This window comes from Phoenix dactylifera, chromosome 3 (assembly GCF_009389715.1).
Source record: "Phoenix dactylifera cultivar Barhee BC4 chromosome 3, palm_55x_up_171113_PBpolish2nd_filt_p, whole genome shotgun sequence".
Lineage (NCBI taxonomy): Eukaryota > Viridiplantae > Streptophyta > Magnoliopsida > Arecales > Arecaceae > Phoenix > Phoenix dactylifera.
The window spans coordinates 18,541,183-18,550,702 of record NC_052394.1 but is presented as its reverse complement, the minus strand read 5'-3'; positions in this window follow the sequence as shown (position 1 = coordinate 18,550,702).

Sequence of the window (9,520 nt, the reverse complement as noted above, 5' to 3'; positions counted from 1 at the left end):
GAGTATTTGTGACGATACACAATGTATGTTATATGCATATAGGTTGAGTTATACTGGATGCTTGATATGAGATTTCACGATTTATGTTTTTACTTTCATACTGTTTATTTGGCTATTTTAAAATTTTATTATTATATTAGTGTGGGTGTGTGAGAATTCCTACTAGGTTATAAAGCTCACACCACTTCTTTTTTTTTCCTCTTTGAGAGTCACAAGATGCATAGTCTCGATTGGGTTGGGCATGGAGTTCAAAATGGAGTCATTAGTTAGTTAATTTAATTTTTGATATCAAATAAATATTTATAAATTTTGTAATTGATTAGTTCGATTATTTGATTATGATGGACTTATTTAGTTGGATTATTTGGCTATTATCTTTTGATTTAAATTTCTAGAGTTCTTAAGAATTTATTCGTCTTTGGCCTTGCATAATATCTAGGGTACCACCTAGGTATATGCAGCTTTATCACGTAACCGACCTAAGTGATGGGCTCTGGGTATGACATCTGCTACATTGGAAAATTCTACAAACAACCTAACCATCTCAAGAAAACAACCTAGTTTGTAGCTTAACTTTTCCACCTTTCTAAGGAAAAATTATTTCGAGGCAACTTCTGCAAACCTTCAGGTAATATCTCTCCATTTTCACTAGCAGTAGTATATAAGTTGAATTATTTTTCCTAAGGTTTTAGAGAATAGTTAAAAAAAATTCCATTTCCATTTTTCTAGTAGGGCTAGATTCATAATTTTGAGATCTTAGATCCCAAACGACATTTGCTTTTAAATTTGGTATTTTTTTTCCAAATAATTAAACAAAAAATACTAGATATAGTGTGGTTATCTTTTTGGTCTAATTGAGAAGAAGGAAGATTTTCTTCAACTTGCTCAACTCGAATCTCTTAAGAGAAAACTAGAAAAAGATGGCGGAATCTCTAAAGTAGGACTTTAAGTCTCCTTTTTTTTCATTGATCCTTCACATCTCTTTAGTACATAATTTCTATTTATAATACTAGTGAGGTCTCCCCTTTCACAATTTAGATTGGATTGCTTGTATTAGTTCGAATGAGACTAGATATTTTAAAATAAATAAGATTAATAAAAATATTATATAAAAACTAAAATTTTTTAAAAAGGTAGATCTCGACTTCTACATCAACTCTGTCTTCTGTCGCTCCATCTGATTTTTTTCGGGATAGAGAGTTACACCCGGTCAAAGTCTTATCGGAAAAGAAAATTTTGGTTTAACGAGTCCATTTTGGAGCCTAAATAATAGAATTTTGGCCTAATTTAACCTTCTAGGAGGTTGGTTCAAAGTTGTAGATAGCGAAAAGATACCATTTTTTTTTAAAAAAAATCTCAATCGGGCATCCTGTGACTAAGTTATGAGCTCCGGTAGTTTGGCAGGTGACTCAATTTTTTGATGTGGTAGATCTCATTTTTTAAACCCTATCTAGCCCTACTTGTAGTGGCCAAAGTATTTTACATTCAGTCTAGTGATTCTTCTAAATATCCGTAGTAGACTAAGTATTCCACATCGAGTTGGGTGATCTCCTTGAATACTCGTAGTGGCCAAAGTATTATACATCGAGTTTAGTGATCCTCCTAAGTACTCGTAGTGGTTAGAATGGGACCCGATGATCCTCCAAAATTGCTTTTCATGCCAAAAAATGTTCGCTGTATGCCAGTTCAACGCTGAACCTGTGCCTAGTCCGACTAAAAATTTCACCTTAGGAAGATAGTTGTTGGCGGCAAGAGAAATGACATCAACAATTGCATCATCATAATAGAGCTAGCTAGTTTGCTACAAAACGCTCGTGGTGTCACAAGAGCCACAGAATGAGTGATAGAATATTCATATGGACCTGATCGTCAGCATCAGACAAAATATGAAAGAAAGAAGCTCAACTTCACACGTTCGAGCGCCTCTGAATTCCCTCCTAAGTCCCCGACCGGTGGTCTCAGAGATTTTGACAATTCTAACAAATTTACTATCTCTGCAGAAATTTTACTAATAAAATTATAGTGTCTTGCATGTACTTTAAGATTGCTTACTCCATTTCACCTAATTCTTTTATCATAACCTCTAGATCTTTATGTTTGAAGCTGTATTTATACTGGGATCACATTCAAGGATTGGCCAACCAATCATGCATGATCTACTTCAGAAGTACCTTCTAAAATAATTTTTTCAAATCCAAAAGTTGAGTATCTACTTGTAGATTAGTGTATCAGATTACGGTTCTGTTGCATAGATTAAAAAATAGTGAGCCAATCTATGAAAATTTCGCTGCAATGTTGTAAATATTTCTCCATCTCCTTCTCCCTTTCTAATATCTCTTTAGATTGCACATGAAATATGATCTCCCTAGACAAATTTTTCTACTTTCTTTGACAAGAATGTAAGCCACCCATGCTTATATATTCCTTAGAATGCAATCAAGAACATAACAGGAACCTTGGTATAAAGAAGGCAAATAGGAAGAGCGAAAACTTAAGGTAGCTATGCTTTATTAAATTGCAATTCCAAATAGTTACCATAGGGGAATCCAATCAACAAGCTCAACTTGTTCGCTCGTGCCAGCTACTCATTTATTCAATTACTAAATTTATTCTATCCTAATGTAATTTAGAAGGATCAACCGCATGAGTTACAGTTGCAGGCGTCGATCACCATGTTGCATTCGACGCCAGGCTGGCCAACATAGGTGCATTCGACGTGATAGCAGCACTGCATATTTGAACAGTTATTGGGGTTGTTAGTAACGCAGCACTTGCACGTTCCGCATTGAGATTTGGCGTCACCTTGACCATGCCGGGCGGTAGATATTTGATTCTCGGTTGCGGCTCAAGGGCAGCAACATCTCTTGCTTTGCATGTGGGTTGTAAAAGATTAGTGAGTTAGCGAGTAAGAAACAATAGAAAGGATGATTGTGATTGAAAGGAGGATCACCTCTCACGGGCAAGATAATTAAGAGAAGAGTGAGAGTGAAGACGAAGTGAGGGGTGACCTTGCCCATGGTTGTCAAGATGTGTTGGATAACACATCCAGAGAGGGAGAGGGTATAAGTAATTATTTTGCAAATTAAGGAAGAAGTTTGGATTCATTGTTTGTTTGTTTTTTCCATTCTCTATTATAAGTAAACTTTTGCAAATTCAGGAAGAAGTTACAATTCATTAATTTGTTTCATTTTTTCATTCTTTATTATAAATAATCCTTTTGAAAATTAAGGAAGACATTTCAATTCATTGATTTATTTTTTTGGAGTACCACTGCTCACCGGCAAGGTAGTTAAGAGAAGAGTGAGAGTGAAGATGAGGTGAGGGGTGACCTTGCCTGTGGTTGTCAAGATGAGTTGGATAACACATCGAGAGAGAGAGAGAGAGGATAGAAGTAATCGTTTGCAAATTAAGAAAGATGTTTCGATTCATTGATTTGTTTCTTTTTTTTTTCATTCTCTATTATTTTAATTTAACAAAATCACTAAATTCCCTCTATTATTTTAATTTCATAAATGCAAAATAGATGATAAATCATATGAAACCACTAAGAGTATTCGTGACGATACGCAATGTATGTTATATGCATATATGTTTGAGTTATATTTGGATGCTTGATATGAAATTTCGCAATTTATGTTTTTACTTTCATACTGTTTATTTTTTATTTTGAAATTTTATTATTATATTAGTGTGCGTGTGGGAAAATTTCTACTAGGCCATAAAGCTCACACCTTCTCTTTCTTTTTCTCTTTCAGAGTCACAAGATGCATACTCTCGATTGGCTTAGGCATGGAGTTCAAATGGAGTCATTAGTTAGTTAATTTATTTTTTGATACCAAATAAATATTTAGAAATTTTGTAATTGAATTAGTTTGAATATTTGATTATGATGGACTTATTTAGTTGGATTATTTGGCTATTAACTTTTGATTTAAATTTCTAGAGTTATTAAAAATTTATTCGTCTTTGGCCTTGCATAATATTTAGGGTACCACTCTAAGGTTCATGCGGCTTTATCACATAACCGACCTAAGTGATGGGCTCAGGGTATGACATCTGCTACATTGGGAAATTCTACAAACAACACAACCATCTCAGAAAAGAACCTAGTTTGTAGCTTAACTTTTCCACCTTCTTCGGAAAAATTATTTCGAGGCAACTTCTGCTAACTTCAGGCAATATCTCTCCATTTTTCTCTAGCAGTAGTATATATGTTGAATGATTTTTTTCCCAAGGTGTTAGAGAATAGTTAAAAAATACCATTTCCATTTTCCTAGTAGGGCTAGACTTATAGTTTTGAGATCTTAGATCCCCAAACGACATTCTTTTTTAAAATGTGGTATTTTTTTCCAAATAACAAGACAAAAATACTAGATAGAGTGTGGTTATTTTTTTTTTTAATTGACAAGATTTTCTTCAACTTGCTTAGCTCGAATCTCTCAGAGAAAATTAGAAGAAGATGGCGAAATTTCAAAAGTAGAACTTTAAGTCTCCTTTCCTTTCATTGATCCTTCACATCTCTTCAACTAAAGTACATAACTTCTATTTATAACACTAGTGAGGTCCCCCTTTTACAATTGGGATTGGATTGTTGCATTAGTTCGAATAAGACTATATATTTTAAAATAGATAAGATTAATAAAAATATTATATAAAAAAATAAAATCTTTTGAGAAGGTAGATCTCAACTTCTACATCAACTCTGCTTTTTATCGCTCCGTCTGATTCTTCTTAAATAGAAAGTTACACCCGGTCAAAGTTTTACTTGAAAAGGATACTTTTTGGTTTGATGAGTCCATTTTGGTGCCCAAATAATAGAATTTTGGCCCGATTCAACCTTATAGGAGGTTGGCTGAAAGTTGTAGATCTCGAAAAGGTACCAAATTTTTTAAGAAAAAATCTCAATCGGGCATCCTATGACAAGTTTTGACCTTCGGTAGTTTGGCAGGCGACTCGGTTTTTCGATGTAGTAGATCTCATTTTTTAAACTTGTCCAGCCTATTTGTAGTGGCCAAAGTCTTTCACATTCAGTCTAGTGATCCTCCTAAATATCCGTAGTAGCCACAGTATTCCACATTGAGTTGGGTGATCTTCTTGAATACTCATGGTGGCCAAAGTAATCTACATCGAGTTTAGTGATCCTCCTGAATACTCGTAGTGGTTAAAATGGGACTCAATGATCCTCTTAAATCACTTTCCAAAAAAAGTTCGTTGAATGCGGTTAATACACATTACAAGCCAAATAAAAGCAGAAAATTGAAAATTATATAATGGTAGGATTGCAGAGATAACAAGTCCTCATTTTGTCAGTTTGGAATCCAGGCCAAACAGGCAGGATAGTGCAGTGTATATGGAGAGGCCCATAGTGATTATTGCATGCCCCCTTGGATTTGCGCCACCAAGGATATGGTTTCATCCTATATGCTCATTATATATGAGATCAATTAATATCGAAGGAACGAACTTTTCCTTGGACTTCTTTCACGAAAAGAGAACGAAAAAGAAAAAGAAAAGAAGATCAAGAGATTTTGATAATTCTCATCCGAGATTGCTTCCATGCATAAAATTGCTTGGACCAAAATTATTTGGTTGACTCACAAGAATTGTGAAAATGTTGCTAAGCGCACCTTAAGATCCCATACATTCTTCAACTAAATATTTAATGAATGTGTACTAATCATATCTCAATTACGTATTAAGGAATTTATTGTATTCATCAAAAATAAAGTCTATTTTACTTTTTTAGATAATATAGTTTCAGAAAATTAATAAGAGATTTGTTTAAATGATCCAGACTTCCCTTAGTCTTACCAATCCAATTAGTCATGAACCTATTTCCACTCTCGGCATTAATCTACATAATATTTTGGCTTAAGGCCAGCTTACCCTACTCATTCGCATGCTACTCTCTCACTCTCTCCTCTGTCTCTGATTCAAAAATGGTGAGATAGCCCACCAGATTCGTCGGTTGCCATCACCACATGGATTCAAACTCTTACAACTATCAGTTTGAAGAAAAAAAAACTAAAAAAGAAACACAATGAACAGTTAGAATCAAAATAATGGTCTAGTTGAAGGCTCATTAAATCATAATTCCCCCTTTTCTTTTCCTCTTAATGGAAAAGTTAATTTAAGAAAGATTTTTGAGAAAGAAAGATTTTCTCACATTATGCATCTAACATTAAGAACACGCTATGAAACATCTTTTGATAAAAGATTCATATATAGCAACATATCAATCACTTTATCGAATTTAAAGAAAAGAATCTCTCTCTCTCTCTCTCTCTCTCTATTTTGATGCAATAGAGGTTAATGGAGATTATCTTGTTAGACACTAGCTTTTATTGGAATGAAAGGTTCACCTTATTTCTTTGTTGCAACCTACCACATATAACCCGATTATGCGAGGTATTTTACTGAATATATACTGAAATAATACGCTTCCTATGATTATTTCACAAGGACATGCACAAAGCAACATGAACAAAAACAAAAAAAAGAAAAAAAGCGCGATACACACCGCGTTTGTGTATGCTGCCTCACAGTTGGATTGGCTTGCCAACTTGACCTTGAACCTGTGGACCTAGTCCGACTAAAAATTTCACCTTAGGAAGATAGTTGTTGGTGGCAAGAGAAATGACATCAACAATTGCATCATCATAGTAGAGCTAGCTAGTTTACTACAAAACGCTCGTGATGTCACAAGAGCCATGAATGAGTGATAGAATATTTCATATGGACCTGATCGTCAGCATCAGATAAATTATGAAAGAAGAAGCTCAACTTCACATATTCAAACGCCTTTGAATTCTCTCCTGAGTCCCGACGGGTGGTCTCAGAGATTTTGACAATCCTAAAAAATTTGCAGTCTCTGTAGAAATTTTACTAATAAAATTGTTGTGTCTTGTATGTACTTTAAGATTGCCTTACTCCATTTCACCTAATTCTTTTATCATAACCACTAGATCTTAATGTTTGAAGCTGTATTGATATGGGGATCACATTCAAGGATTCGCCAACCAATCATGCATGATCTACTTCAGAATTACCTTCCAAAATAATTTTTTCAAATCCAAAAGTTGAATATCTGCTTGTAGATTAGCGTAACAGATATGGTTCTGCTGTGTAGATTAAAAAATAGGGAGCCAATCTATGAAATTTCGTTGCAAATGTTGTAAATATTTCTTCATCTCCTTCTCCCTTTCTAATATCTCTTTAGATTGCACAAGATCTCCCTAGACAAATTTTTCTACTTTTTTTGACAAAAATGCAAGCCACCCATGCGTATATATTCCTTAGTGTTGCCCAAGGTGACAATCCAAGAGGGGGGGGGGGTGAATTGGTTTCTTTTAAACTTTTGGTGCTTTTAAAAACTTTCTTAATTAAGTGTGGTGGATGCTTTCTTAAGCTATTTGAGTGAGTTAAGCTAATGCAATAATAGAAGGTAAAGCAAGTGAAAATAGAGACACAAGCACAATACAAACACCACAATATATAGTGGTTCGGTGCTCTCCTTAGCACCTACGTCCACTCCCCAAGCGTACCCTTGGGATTTCACTATAATCACACGGATTACAGTTGGATTGTTTTCCGGGCTCACAATCCAAAAACCTAGTTGGTTTTACGGGCTCACCAACGAACCTATACACTTGGTTTTGTGGGCTCACCAAGAACCTTGTTGGTTTTGCGGGCTCACCAACGAACCTATACACTTGGTTTTGCGGGCTCACCAAGAACCTTGTTGGTTTTGCGGGCTCACCAACGAACCTATACAACTTTGGTTTTACGGGTTCACCAAAAACCTTTGTTGGTTTTGCGGGCTTACCAACGAACCTTTACAAAGTGTTTAAGCAAATGAAAATAAAAGATTTAACTCCTAAATGAGCATATAAGACAATATGAACAACAAAGAAGAGTTTAGAAGGAAGTTATCGCTTTGAAGTTGCTTTGCTCTTCTTTGTCAAGGAAGCTTCACTCTTCAATGGGGGAAGGAGCTCTTGATGCCTCTTTGAATGTGCTCAATCCTTTCCTTTGATTCTTGGATGAAGCTTCTTGATGAAGGAGATTAGGGCTCTTTAGTATTCTTGTGTATTCTTTGATAAACCTCTCAAAAGATATTTCTCTCTGATGAATAGTGCCCTTTAAATAGCCTCCCACCTTCTTTGGTCAAGCCCCATCCGTCAGATTTGAAAAACTAGCCGTTCAAGCCTTGGAAGGACAAAAAAGTACATCTGCAGAACTAGCCGTTACTGTTCAGCCCGTGGTTGGGTCGGCTCATCCTGTCCTTGGGTCGACCCAACTTGACCTTGGGTCGACTCAAACATTCCTTGGGTCGACCCTCTCAGAGAACACAGAAACATGAATTTCAAACTTCCTTCACTTGGGTCGACCCAACCATTCTTTGGGTCGACTCAAAGTCTGCTTGGGTCGACTCAACTTCTTCTTGGGTCGACCCTCTCAGTATTCCCAGAAGATCAATTTTTGTCTGTCTTTCTGTCTTCAATTTGGGTCGACCCTCTCAGAGTTTGGGTCGACTCAAAGTTTACTTGGGTCGACTCAACTTCTTCTTGGGTCGACCCTCTCAGTAATTCCAGAGAACCGATTTCTGTCTGTCTTTCTGTCTTGCCTTTGGGTCGACCCTCTCAGGGTTTGGGTCGACTCAAGCTTGGGTCGACTCAACCACTGTGTGGGTCGACCCTCTCAGTAACTCCAGAGAGCATTTTTCCTTGGCATTTTGAGGTTCTTTGGAGGTTGGGTCGACTCATGCTTACCTTGGGTCGACCCAACTCACTGTTCATTTGTGCTGTTTTTTTGCAGGAGTGTGCCAGATGATTCCTTTAAGTGCCGGGGTCGTCCCAATCAACCTATGGGTCGACTCAATTCACACTTTGCTGCATTCTCAAGGTTAGATCCATTCAAATGAACAAGACCATATATATGTTTTCAATTTAAGCATATGTACTGAGAGTAATAACCTTATAAATGAAGTATCAATTTAACTTATAGCATGCTTTAAATAATAACTTGTTAATCATCAAAATAACACTATCATCCTCAATCTCCCCCTTTTTGATGATTACAAAATAAAGAGTATAAGCCTATTGATACTTGTCTTTAGAACCAGTTTATGAAAGGGATTGAATTTCAGAATTTCAGCTTTTCATATATATAAGTGAAATCTCCCCCTATATCATTCAAATGTTGCCAATTTGACTTTTTGAATTGCTCCCCCTTTCATTTATAATTCATTAGCAATGAAACTTCAAAAATTTGAGATAAAATGTGAGTTTCAGCTTATGTATCGGGGTGCGAGAGGTGCGTGCCAAATTCTGAATTTATATGTGCCAAATTCTGAATTTTGATGGAAATTTTTGATTTAGTCAATTTCATTGTTACAACTTGCTCCCCCTTAGATATATAATCTTTCTTATATGATTTTCAATTTGTTTAGCCCATTTATTTCTCTTTTCTTTTCATAACTTCTTTACTCACTCTTTCTCATAAATGAAATACTCTTTCT